This window comes from Vipera ursinii, assembly GCF_947247035.1.
Source record: "Vipera ursinii genome assembly, chromosome: 3".
In the NCBI taxonomy this organism is placed as follows: Eukaryota; Metazoa; Chordata; class Lepidosauria; order Squamata; family Viperidae; genus Vipera; species Vipera ursinii.
Window position 1 is genome coordinate 208,969,231 of NC_139516.1, and position 13,726 is coordinate 208,982,956.

The window sequence follows — 13,726 nt, forward strand, 5'->3', positions numbered from 1 at the left end:
TGCGACCTTCTAACAAAGAGGTCTCCCACCTTTCCGAACTCGAGGTCCGAAGTGAAGGAGAGCAGCTTCAAGATTGGGGTGTGTGTGCACGCACGCACGGGGCTGCGCACACTGGTGCGACATTAGCAGACCCCTTTGTGCGTGCGGCATGCACTGGCACATACAGTATGCGCATGTGCAAATGGGCGCATCCCCCCACAGTGGCTAGTGGCCCCTTTGCGTATGTGCAAACGGGCTGCGGACACCCACCCCACGCTTGCATTCCCATTCACACGCACACGCAAACAGGGCCGCGGGCAGTAGCGCGAGTGTGGGGGGGAAATGTGTGCCCAAGTGTGCACGCACCAGCCAGCCATTTCTGCAGCCTGCTGGCCAAGAGCCCACAGCCCAGTCCCGGGCTGCGGATCATAGGTTGGAGACTCTTGTTCTAACAAGCAAAGTCAATGGGGAAGCCATTACTTCACAGCTGCGTTACTATATGTGGGGGTGTGGGTCTATGCATATGTTGTATATGGTATGTTTAGGTGTGTCACGTATGTGTTCACTTTGAGAGCGGGCAACTAAATTTCATTTTTGATGCGTGCCGTTGTGCCCACAGTAAAAAAAAAAAGGACAATAAAGGTTATCTTTTCTTATCTCGTCTACTGACGCAACGACTGTTAAAACGCAAAAAAGGTGGTTAAAAAACGGGCCCCAAACTCACTTAACAACGCTCTCGCTTAGCAACAAGCACGTTGGGCTCAATTGTGGCCGGTAGTCAAGGACTATCCATGTTATTGCTCATTTCCCTACAGAGGCTGATAACCCAGTAACATCTGGACCGCTGGCTTGACCGAAGCGAACCAAAAAAATGGGGAGTTTGAATGTGAGAAAAATCGCAAAGCTACTTCGTTAACAACTGCAGAAGGCAGAGAGGACTTTAGAAAGCGTGAGAGTCGGTGTGGGAGTCACCGGGGAAAACCTGGGTACTTTTTACCCTCCCGGGGCAAGCCAAAGGCTAGCATGGGCATGAGAAGGTTGCCTCTCCAGCTGGCACCAGCTGCAAGCTGGAGGCTAAACACCAGCTTGCACCATTTTGACAGTCAGCAAAGATCTCCCTCCAGCCTTTGGCTCACCCAGTCAACTCGGTGTAAATCCTCCAGTCTTTCCTCCAGGTGTGTAATGAGCTGATTCTAAGAGGCCACGGCCCGGTAGTGGGCTGCGGCCCACAGGTTGGGGACCCCTGGTTTTAGGGTATCTTCAAACTTATCTATTCGAACAAGCCGGCCTGGTCTGATGGGTTTGGGGGTTTTAACACCGTTTTTAACTAATTTACTGCATCGGGGCACAATCATTTAATTTTAAATCTTATATTCTGTATTCTTATTTTTATTGCCCTGTACACCGCCCTGAGTCCTTCGGGAGAAGGGCGGTATATAAATCAATCAATCAATCAGATAGATAGATAGATAGATAGATAGACAGATAGATAGATAGATAGATAGATAGATTCTGTATTTTCTGGCGTATAAGACTACTTTTTAACCCATGAAAATCTTCTCAAAAGTCAGGGGTTGTCTTATACGCCAGGTGCTGAAAATTTAGAGACAGGGCTGGCTGGAAAACCTGGAGCGGATCTCCCATTTAGTCTGCGCAGGGAAAGCGGGACCAATTGGAGAAGAAGCTGCAGTCTGTGATTTTTTACAGGGTTTATAGGGTTTCCTGCCTTAGCAGGGGGTTGGACTAGATGACCTCCAAGCTCCCCTCCAACCTATTATTATTATTATTATTATTATTATTATTATTATTATTATTATTATTATTATTATTATTATTATATTGTTTAATCTACTTGCACTGTTTTATGTTTACATGTTTGATGACAAACAGCCTTATGTTTATAAGTGACAGTTTTCCTACTAAGCACCTGCATGTCATAAGCATTTGAATTAAAATTACCATATTAAAATCAAATCTGATGTTTTTTAATTTTTATTTAGTGTGCATTGGAAGAGGGGTAGTCTTATATGGCGAGTATAGCCCAAACCCTATAATTTAACAGGAAATGTAGGGGGTCGTCTTATACGCCCAGTCGTCTTATACGCCGGAAAATACGGTAGATAGATAACACCCCCCCCCCCCGTCCTCCTGTTTTTCCCATCACTTCTTTTATATTTATTTATTTGCCAACCAACTCACTGCAAGGGATCTTTCTTTCTTTCTTTTTCTTTCTTTCCTCTCTTTTTCTCTCCATATTTCTTATCTTTTTTATCTTCCTCTCCTTTCTCTTCCTATCTTTTCCCTTTTCCTTCCCTTCCTTCCCTCTGACATGCACGTGGGTGAGTTTGCATACAGGTCATCCTTGACCTATAGACCACATCAATTCCATCGCTAGACGAGATCGTTGTTCCAAGTGTTGCACCCAATTGTACAATCTTTTCTGCCGTAATTGTTGAACGAATCATGCGGTTGTTAAGCAAATCCTTCTTCCCACCCCTCCCCCCGACTCATCGAAAGCTGGCAAAGAGGGTCGCAAAGGGTGAGCATCAGAGCACGGGACGCTGCAATCGTTGTCAACACATCTTGGTTGCCAAACTCCTGAATTTTGATCCCATAAGCACTGTGGCTCTGTGACAGCTCTTAATACAAGGCCTGGTTTTTAGGTCTGTAAAATTTTTCAATCAAGACGTATGAATCGCAAACTCATCTCCTCTATAGCCTTCAAATAAAGTCCACTGCAGGATGAGTTCATGCTGCATTCACGTTGAGGGATACCGATAGTCCTCAACTTATGACTAGAATCGGCCCCAAATTTAGGTTGCTAAGCGAGACAGCTGTTAAAGTGAATTCTGCCCGAGTTTTATAACTTTTCTTGCCACCGTGGTTAAATGAATCAGAGTAGTTGCTAAGCTGGTCACGCCGTTGTTAAACGAATCTGGGTTCCCCACTGACTCTGCTCGTCAAGAGGCTCCCCAAAGACGACCACGTGGCCCTGGGACACTTGCAACCATCATAAACAGGAGTCTGTTGCCCGGCGTCTGAATCACCTGACTACATGGATGCTTGCAAAGAGACGTGTGAAAAACAGTCATAAGCCACTATTCTCGTAACTTCACCGTAACAGTCACTAAACAATCTGTTGTAAGTTGGGGACTCCTTGTAAAATGCTAATTGGCCAATACATTTAATTACAAATAAAAAAATATAAATAATTCCCCCATCAGCGGTTAGTCCAGCAATTCCCACAACAGCTAGATTGATACCAGATCTACTGAAGCCTTGAGTATCTTTGGCCTTCTCTCATTAGGCTGACTTTTGAGTCCTGGGGACCGGTTCTATGGAGAGTTGTTTTTCTGCAGAACGGTGTGTGTGTGTGTGTGTGTCGTGGTTTTGCATGTTGCCTATATCCCACACACATACGTGGGTTGGGGTTTCGCTCACTTGTGTGGACCTGTGCTGGGCGGGCCGTGGACCGGTGCCAGGCTACGGACTGGTGTGTGTGTGTGTGTGTGTGTGAGGGGGGGGTTGGGGGACTAAGATAACTGCTGAGTTTTTTTTAAGCAGGGTTGAAATCTCGATGTTCTCCAGAAGTTGGAGAAGGAGAGCTTAAGTCACACAGGGTAACGTGAAGCGACAACACTGAGCAACAACATTTGAAGCTACTCTGCAAGATCTCGGTCGGAATGTAAGAGCAGACAACCGCAGACTTGAATAACAACAGCAATGAGTCTTTTATTACACACCTTTAGGCAGGCGTGGTACAGATCAAAAGCAAAACACAACCGTTGCAAAATTCTCCCTTCCCAAAAATCAGCTCACGGCTCAATTGTCAACCGAGTTAAAAAAACAACAACAACCCAACAATATTTACAACTCAAATTAAACATAACCATGCACGTATTTCAAGCAATGCCGAAGGGTGCTCCAGAGCGCGCAAACACCCATAATCAATATAAATACAAATAGTACCTTGAAAGCTATCGACCTCTATGAAAGTGAAATAAAATAACCAGAGCCTACAGTAACTCATTAGGTATAAATATGGGGAGTCCCCTACTTACGACCACAATTGAGCCCCAAATTTCTGTCGCTAAGCAAGACGGTTAAGTGTACTCACACCGCATTTTATGACCTTTTCTCGCCACAGTTGGTAAGAGAATCTGGCTTCCCCACTAGCTTGTCAGAAGGTCGCAAAAGGGGGTCACCTGACCCCAGGACACTGCAGCCGTCAAAAATACGAGCCAGTTGCCAAGCGTCTGAATTCTGATCACACGACCATGGGGAGGCTGCAGTGGTCGTTAAGTGTGAAAAATGATCGTAAGTCACTTTTTCCAGTGCTGTTGCAATTTGGAACGCTTATTAAACAAATGGTTGTAACTCAAGGACTCCCTGTAGTGATCTCCACCGCGTTGGTAAGACCACACCTGGAATACGGATAGTCCTCGACTTACGACCACAATGGAACCCCAAATTTATGTTGCTAAGTGAGACATTTTAAAGTGAATTTTGCCCCATTTTACAACTTTTCTCGACAGAGTTGTTAAGGGAATCACTGCAGTTGTTAAGTTAGTCACACGGTTGTTAAGTGAATCTGACTTTGCTTGTCAGGTCGCAAAAGGGGATCACGTGACCCACGGGACACTGCAGCCATCATAAATAGGAACCGGTTGCCAAGTGTCAGAATTTTGATCAATTGACCACTGGGAGGCTGCCACGGTCATAAGTGTGAAAAATGGCTGTGGTAACTTTGGTCACTAAACAAACTGTCGTAAATCGAGGACTATCTGTCTTGATCTCCACTACACTGGGAGGACCACACTTGGAATAATACGGCATCCCGTTTGGGTCACCACGATTCCTCCTAGATCCAAGGACAAAGCATTCTGTGAAAATTTACATTTTCACGGATTGCAATCCATCCCATAGAGCAGGGCTTTTCAACCAGTGGTACGGGTACCACCTGTGGTACATTGTCACCTGGCAGGTGGTACGCGGCCATCCTAGAAAAGTGGTAGCGGGGGAGGGGAATGAGCTGAACCGGTGGCAGCACCGCACAAGCCTGAGCGAGAGACGGCTGGAGCTGCAGGGCTGTCAGGGCTCAGTGGAAGTGCCAGGATCAGCGCCAGGATCCAGCTGGAGCTCGGCACTAATCCTGGTGCTTCTGAACCCAGAAGAATCGCTGATCAGCTGGAATGTTGCAGCATCTCCAGGTCTTGTGATTTACATTCAGATGCTTGGCAACTGATTCATATTTATGACGGTCAGAGTGTCCCAGGGTCATGTGAAATGACCCAAACCTGCTGGAACCACCCAGCAGAGTGGGGGGGGGGGAGAATAAAAACCAAACACCCCCCACCCCACCCCCGCTGCCAATCCTCAACAGAAATGCTCACAACAATGAAAACCTCGGACAGGAGGAAGAGCGCCGCCGGGCGGGCAGGCAGGTGTCTTGCTCGGCTGTGGCTTGGGGGGCACTTTTTTCAGTGCCATTGTCACTTCGAACAGTCACTAAGCGAACTGTCGTAAGTCGAGGACTACCTGTACTTCATCACTTTTTTCCTTTTTTTTTTGGTCATCAAGTTTTTGACACCTTGCTAGGCGGCTGGTGGTACTCGGATGTTGCCATATCCTAAAAGTGGTACAACGGGTGATAAGGTTGAAAAGCCCTGCCATAGAGAACTGTCCAGTTTAGGATCTGTTTTGGAGAGGGAGTGAAAAAAGCAAGCAATCTTCCAGAGAGTTAACAAAGCATTCGGTACAACACAAGATACAGCTAGTCCTCGACTTACAACACATTGTTTAGTGACCGTTCAAAGTCACAACCGCCCTGACAAAAGCCACTTATGACCGTTTTCACCCTTACGGCCGTTGCAGCATCACCACGGTTACATGATCCAAATTCAGACGCTTGGCAACTGACTCGTATTTACGACAGTTGCAGTGTGACTTGGGGGGGGGAGAATACCCTTTTGCGACCTTCTGACAGCCAAAGTCCATGGGGAAAGCCGGATTCACTTAACAACCGAGTAGCTAACTTAACAACTGCAGTGATCCACTTAACCCAATACGGCAAAGCAACGTCATAAAACGGGGGCCAAGCTCACTTAGCGAATGTCTCGCTTAGCAGCAGAAACGTGGGGCTCGGTTGTGAAGTGGAGGACGTCCTTTATCGTGGTACGTTCAGATTGTAGCATGCAATGGGCTTTTGTGCATTTGCGTGCGGTTGAATGCCAGACATAATCTGAAGGGACAAATTAGGTCGTTGCGGTTTGCTGAAAACCCAGGAGATACCTTGATGGGGGGGGGGGGGAGAGAGGGAATTCAGCCCCCGCCTCTCGCAACCTGCAAGGTTATTAATAGATAATTAATAGATAATTTAATAGATAATCCACCCTCTGTGCTTGATATTTGCCCAGCGGGACTATTTCCAAAAATACTCCATGTCTGTCTGTGTGAAGATCTATTCTCTACCCAAATCAGCTTAAATTTGCATTTTAGAAAACCAAGGTCTGTAATAACCTATCCGTCAAGGTTGAATGGCTGAGAGGCTGGATCACCTCTGTCGCTGCTCAACTTGCCATAGAAATGGGGGGGGGGGGGAAAGGGAGAGCTTGTGAAAGAAATGGGAAGTTTCAAGAAGTTTCAAGAAGCCGTCTACGGACCGTGAGACCCAAGGTCATCGGAAGCAGGGGTCTGTCGGGGAAATGGACCACAAGCAGAAAGCATGCGACTGGGCAATGTGAACGCGTTTGAAATCCATGAGTCATAAAAGAGACGAGGTTGCCTACCCCTGGTCTAGCCTCTTCTTAAAAACCTCCAGTGATGGAGTGCTCACGATTTTTGGTGGCAAGCTGTTCCACTGGTTAATTGTCCTCACTGTTGGGAGGTTTCTCCTTAATTCCAGGTTGCTTCTCTCTTTGGTCAGTTTCCAACTGTTGTTTCTTGTCCTGCATTGTGGAGCTTTGGTGAACAACTTGACCCCCCCCTCTTCTTTGTGGCAGCCCCTCAAATGCTGGAACACTGTTATCATGTCACCCCTATTTCTTCTTTCCTTTAGACTGTAATGGTATAGGTCACAGGTCTGCAACCCGCCGCTCTTTCAGCCATCTCCTGGGGCTCCCAGTCCTCTGTCATGTGCAATCCAAAAAAAAAAAAAAAAATGGGACTAAAAAAGTTCAACCAATCAATTCAAATATGCAGGGTAGGTGCATATCTCGCCTTGGCTCCACTCTTCAGTCAAATCCTGTTCTGCACATGTGCGCATGTACGCACATGTGCACACATTTTTTGCGGCTCCCAGTTTTTCCTTTTGTGAGGGAACCGGTTCCGAGTGGCTCTTTCACTGTTTCAGGTTGCTGACCCCTGGTTTAGGGTTTCCTGCCTGAGCAGGGGGTTGGACTAGAAGACCTCCAAGGTCCCTTCCAGCTCTATTCTGATTAGTAGATTAGACTGACTACGTTACGTAAACCAGGTTCCTTGGGATGAAAGACAAGGGTCTCTCCAACGCATCAGGGACGCCTGAGCCATGTGGGCTGGAGGAAACTTTTTCAACCACGGGGAAGAAATAGACCGGAGAGCAGGAAATGAGAAAGACCACCCTTGTAAATGGTTGGGTGATCTGCATTTCAAAGCAAACCACATCAGAAGGGCTTGAAAACGGAAGGACCCCTTGGGTTGGGACATCGGAATTCCGCTGAAGAATGGGTAGCAAAATGAATCCCTCATGGACCGTCAGCGTTGAATGCTTCCATGTGACCTCCGATGGGTTAAGGAAAAATCTGTTCTTCCTGGTGAAGCTTTGGAATAGGATAGGGATAGGGATAGAAGAGAATAAGGGAGATAAGAGAAGAGAGCTGGAAGGGACCTTGGAGGTCTTCTAGTCCATCCCCATGCTCAAGCAGGAGAACCTACACCATCTCAGACAGGTGACTGTCTAGCCCAGGGGTAGGCAACCTCGGCTCTTTTATGACGCATGGACTTCCTCTGCCTCAATTCCTCTCAATTGTCCTTTTAGGTGCTCTAAAGTTGACCACCCACCCCTGTAGCCCCCCCCTCCAGCAGCTGACCACTACTATCTCCGTCCTCCCGTTGCTAACCCGGGTTCAAGGCAGAGAGGCAGGCTGCTCACAGCAGAAGAAGCATAAAGGTCCTCGCTTCATGACAGCAACCCGGATAGCTGGAACTGCCGCCTCTAAGAAATGCAGCCCTGTCACATTTTGTTTAGTGACCACTTTGCTAATGATAGAAATTCCAGTCCCAATTAGGGTTCATCACCCAAGGACTTATCTGTACATCCACTTTTGTAAAATAAAAATAAAAATAATAAACTTTGGGGTTTTTTTCCCCCCTTCTCCAGGAAGCCTTATGTTTTTGAATTCTTCCCTTTCGGAATTGCACTTTTAAAAGCTTTTAACTTTCCTGAATAAATGCCAAAGGGAAAGACACGTTCGTTAAACTATTCCCATTCATAAAACCGTTACTTAGCACAATTCATTATCACGTTTAAGTGGCAGTAGTAATTCAGTAACGGGATTTCAGAGCTTTACCACTGTCGTGTTACTTAGGAAACCTTCGATGGGCTGACTTTGGTGATTAAAGTTATAATCACAAAGTTAATGCTTTGAAAAACATTTCACCGAACAAACGGTTTAATGGCCTCGAATATCGCTTTTTCTTGTTTCGTTCGGCTGGTTTAGTGTCGTCTGGCAAGGATCCAGCGGCCTGCATTACTGGCTTGAAGCTTTGCCAACTCGTAAATCAAATAAAGACAATAAGTCGTAAGTTCAAACAAAGAAAGGAAACGTCAAATACTGCTCCAAAACCCGGCTTTTTCTGCCCAATAGCTACAGAAGTTCTAGCAGCTGTCACTTTTAATAAAGGATATAACCCGTGCTTAGAAACAGATTTTAATTTCCCCAATAATAAAGGACCTGATAGGAATTATTTTTATCTTCTTTTCCTAGGAACAAATTACTGAAAATGATTTACAGGCAGTCCTCAACTCACCACCTCACCTGAGCCCAAAATTTATGTCGCTAAGCGAGACATTTCTGAGGTGAATTTTGACCCGTTTTACGACCTCCCTTGACACAACTGTTACGTGAAACCCTGCAGTTGTTAAGTTAGTAACAGGGTTGCTAAGTAAATCCACCTTGCCCCTTTGACTTTGCTTGTCAAAAAGTCGCAGAAAGGGGATCCCGTGATTTCCTGGGATGCCGCAACCGCCGCAAATATGAGTCAGTTGCCAAAGCGGCCGAATTTGGATCATGTGACCAAAATGGGGACGATGCAACGGTCTTAAGCGTGAAAAAACGGTCCCAAATCCGTTTGTTCAATGCCGTTGTCCATTCAAAAAAGGTCACTAAATGAATCCTTGCACGTCAAAGACTTGTCTGCATAATACAGCAGGTGGATTTCACCCTTGTTAAAAAACAAAACAAAACATTTATTGTTATTTATTTATTTATTGTATTTTTATACCGCCCTTCTCCCGAAGGACTCAGGGCGGTGTACAGGGCAATAAATATAAAAACAGAATACAAAAGTTAAAAAACGATTAAATATAATGCCCAAATTTAAAACCATAATTAAAAACATATTAAAACCCCAACCCTAACCCATCAGACTAGGCCGGTTTGCTCAAATAAATACATTTTTAGATCGCGCCGGAAGGAGCGAAGGTCGGTTGCCATCCGGAGCTCAACCGGCAAGCGGTTCCACAGGTCTGGCACGCCCACAGAGAACGCTCTCCCCCTGGGGGCCGCCAGTTGGCATTCTTTGACCGGTGGCACCCTGAGGAGGCCCTCTCTGTGGGAGCGCACTGGACGGAGGGAAGTTGATGCCGGCCGCAGGTGCTCCCTGAGGTAATCCGGACCCATGCCATGAAGGGCTTTGTAGGTCATTACCAGCACCTTGAATCTCACACGGAAAACAACTGAGAGCCAATGCAGCTCGCGGAGCAAAGCTATAACATGGGAGTATCGGGAAACTCCCAGTACAACTCGCGCGGCTGCATTCTGCACCGGTTGGGGCCTCCGAGTGGACTTCAAGGGCAGCCCCATGTGGAGAGCATTACAGTAGTCTAGACGAGAGGTCACGAGCGCATGAGTGACTGTACGCAAGGCATCCCGGTCCAGATAGGGTCGCAACTGGCGCACCAGGCGAACCTGGGCAAAGGCCCAAAAACAAACTCAACCATTAACAGCTATCGACAGCAGGATCCACACATTTTTAAACAGCTGTCAGTCAAAATCCAACACAACTGAAAAATAAAATCACTGCTACGATGAGACATAACAGCCATTCCAAGTTATGACGGGCCCATCCTCGAAACTATGACTGACATCCCATTCTCCTCTCCCCCGCCGCCCCAGTTACATGAATTTATTTGCGGGGCTTGGCAACTGACTTAACATTTGCGGCCAGTTGCCACACACCAGCAGCGGGTTTTGTCCGTTTCTGGTGAACAACACCTGTTCGGGAGAATGGATTTGCTCAACAAACCAGGTGGGTTCGCTTAACAAACGTGATTCCATTAATGACCATGGCATCTCGCTTTACAACAAAGGCCGTTGTGAAATCAAGTCATCTCCCACGGTGACCAGCTTAATGCCCACAATGACTTGCAACCAAAATTTCAGGCTCGACTCTGGTCGGTAAGTGAGGACTACCTTCACCAAGGAATGTCCATAGAGCACAGAGGACTTGTCGTCTCCTATGGGTGTAAAAATGAGACAGAAAAATACTTGTTGGGTGTATGTTGTGGCTATTTCCATCCACACTGCACAAAAGACCTTACTGTATTACAGGCAGACTTACAACCATCCATTTAGTGACTGGTTTTTTTCCCCCACACTTACGACCGTTGCAGCATCCCCCCCATCGTCACATGATCCAAATTCAGACGGTTGGCAACTGACTCGTATTTATGACGGTCGCAGTGTCCCGGGGTCATATGAGCCCCCCTTTTGCAGCCTTCTGACAAGCAAAGCCAAGGGGAGGGGAAGCCAGATTCACTTAACGACTGTGTTCCTAACTTGACAGTGGCCGTGATTCACTTAACAACGGTGGCAAAGGAAGTCACGAAATGGGGCAAAACTCTCTTATTGTCCGTTTCGCTTAGCAATGGCCGTAAGTGGAGGACTACCCATACCCGATGCACACGCGTAGAAAAAGAACCTGTTTGCCAACTTGCAAGTCATCAACTTCCAATTATCAACTTTTTGCAACTCAAGATGGAAAACTTCCAAAAGGTTTATGAGCTAAAAGCCTTGAATCTTATCTCAAATCCCCCAAAATACAACCCAGTAATACTGTGTTTCCCCGAAAATAGGACCCAATCGGAAAATAAGCCCTAGCACGATTTTTTTCAGGACACTCGTAATATAAGCCCCACCCCCAAAATAAGCACCAGTTAAGATCGTCAAACGGACGCACTTAGTACCGTATTTTCCCGAAAATAAGCCCTAACTGGAAAATAAATCCTAATGCATCTTTTGGAGCAAAAATTAACCTAAGACTGGGTTCAGCTGGATTCAGGAAACAAATCTCCCTGCCTCTCCTTGTGCTGTGATTTCTTTTCTGGCCCACTTTTTTGTATATAAATTTTATTAAACAAATTTTAAATAAAAAAAACAAGAACATTATTACAAAGTACTGAAAAGTTCATCCTTCCGGCGCGATCTCAAAACTTTTCTTTTTGAACAATCCGGCCTGGCCTGATGGGATGGGGTTGGGTTTTATAAATTGGTCTTAACTTTTAATGTGTATTAATTTATTTACGGGCATTGCTGTTTAATTACTTTTTAATTTTTGTATCCAGTTTTTATTATGTATTGTCCTGTCCACCGCCCTGAGTCCTTCGGGAGAAGGGCGGTATACAAATTAAAATTAAATTAAATTAAATTAAATCAAATAGAAAAACACCAAAACATCCTAGGCACCAAACCCCCCCCCCCCAAAACAACAACATTAGACAGGACCGGGGAGTGTAATACTACCCCTAATTTCTTTTTCTCGTGCATCCCAGGCTAAGTAACCTTTAATTACCAAATATTAGAAATCTATAATTGTATATATCTCCAGATTCTATACCTCAAATAATAATACACAATCATCTGGTATTTCCCCTGTTGAGATTAAATGTTCTATTTTGTAACCATGAATACCAGGAGTCCCAACTATTATTGAAAAGTGATTCACTTTTCCCTTTGAGAATATATGTCATTCGATCTGACTCTGCGCATAGTAATACTTTCTCTATTACTTGATAGTCCGTTGGGATTTCCATCGTCTTCCAATATTGCGCATAAATCATACGCGCCGCTGTTGTATTATGTATTACTAGATACCAAACATTTTTGGGTACTTCTTGTGGCTTCATCCCCAAGAGGAAAATAGCTGGGTCCAATTGAAAATCATATCCTGTTATTTGAAATAACCAATTTTTTATATTGGTCCAGTAACGCCTAACCTTTGGACAAGTCCACCATTGATGGTAGAAAGTGCCCCTGGCGGAATCACATTTCCAACATTTGTCATTTGCATTGGGAAGCATTTTTGAAATTCGTGCGGGAGCTAAGTACCATCTATACAACATTTTGTACATATTTTCTTTAAATGCCGTTGCTAACGTTAATGTTATATTTTTCTTCCAAATTTGTTCCCACTCTTCTAATTTCTGGCCCACTTTTAATCCCTTCACCTGAACTCTCCTTTCGATTCTCGTATTGCAGAAACCCCAATGAGCAACAGCGATCAGCTCTCCACACTTTAAGTTAAAGGTAAAGGTTCCCCTGCACATGCATGCTAGTCGTTTCCGACTCTAGGGGCCGGTGCTCATCTCCGTTTCAAAGCCGAAGAGCCAGCGCTTGTCCGAGGACGTCTCCGTGGTCATGTGGCCGGCATGACTAGACGCCAAAGGCGCACAGAGCACTGTTACCTTCCCACCAGAGTGGTCCCTATTTTTCTACTTGCATTTTTACGTGCTTCCGAACTGCTAGGTTGGCAGAAGCTGGGACGAGTAACAGGCGCTCACTCTGTTACGCGGCACTCGGGATTCGACCTGCTAAACTGCCGACCTTCTGATCGACAAGCTCAGCGTCCTAACCCACTGAGCCACCGCGTCCCTTCCCCACACTTTGAATACCTGCAAAATCCCCCATCAACCTACGAGCGATGGATTCATTCAGCGATGGATGAAAATGGAAACGTTCCCAGCAAAAGCGTGGGGCTGGGTGTCTAAAACAAAGCAGCTATTTACGCACGGCTTCCCACCGTTTGCCACAATCCACCCCTGCCACACTTACCTAAATTGGCACGGATTTCTAGAATGGTGGCCAATGAAGCCGTTTCATCTCTGTTCCCAGATATCCATCCTTGGCACGAGTTTCCAAGTTACAGTCCGCCAGCCTCACCTGGAAAGGAGATGTGTTGAAATTCTACATCCACCAAATTGAATCTTAACGCACACGGTCCTCAAATTACAGCCATTCATTTAACGATGTTGAAAATTTACAAAGAGGCTGAAAAAAGGGACTAAGGGCTAAAATCCTTAGGAAAAACCATTATTCGGCTCAAAATGCTCATTTATGCAAACGTTGGGCTATCGGCCTGAGTGGGGGTTTGGAATAGATGACCTCCAAGGTTCCTTCCAGCATTATTATTATTATTAATTACATTCAAAACGCTTGGCAACTGGTTCGTATTTTAGGATTCTTGCAGTGTCCCGGGGATCATGTGATCTTCC

General features: G+C 45.7%; 2 long non-coding RNA genes across 2 annotated transcripts in view; both read right to left on the minus strand.

The window, feature by feature from the left end:
• Positions 1-13,726, minus strand: part of LOC310638795 — a 166,186-nt gene that overhangs the window by 87,609 nt on the left and 64,851 nt on the right. The gene's annotated exons all lie outside the window — the stretch shown is intronic.
• Positions 1-13,726, minus strand: part of LOC310638794 — a 67,934-nt gene that overhangs the window by 30,745 nt on the left and 23,463 nt on the right. The window contains exon 2 of the long non-coding RNA XR_014492186.1: positions 13,287-13,394. This is a non-coding gene — a long non-coding RNA (uncharacterized lncRNA). The remainder of the gene's footprint in view (positions 1-13,286; positions 13,395-13,726) is intronic.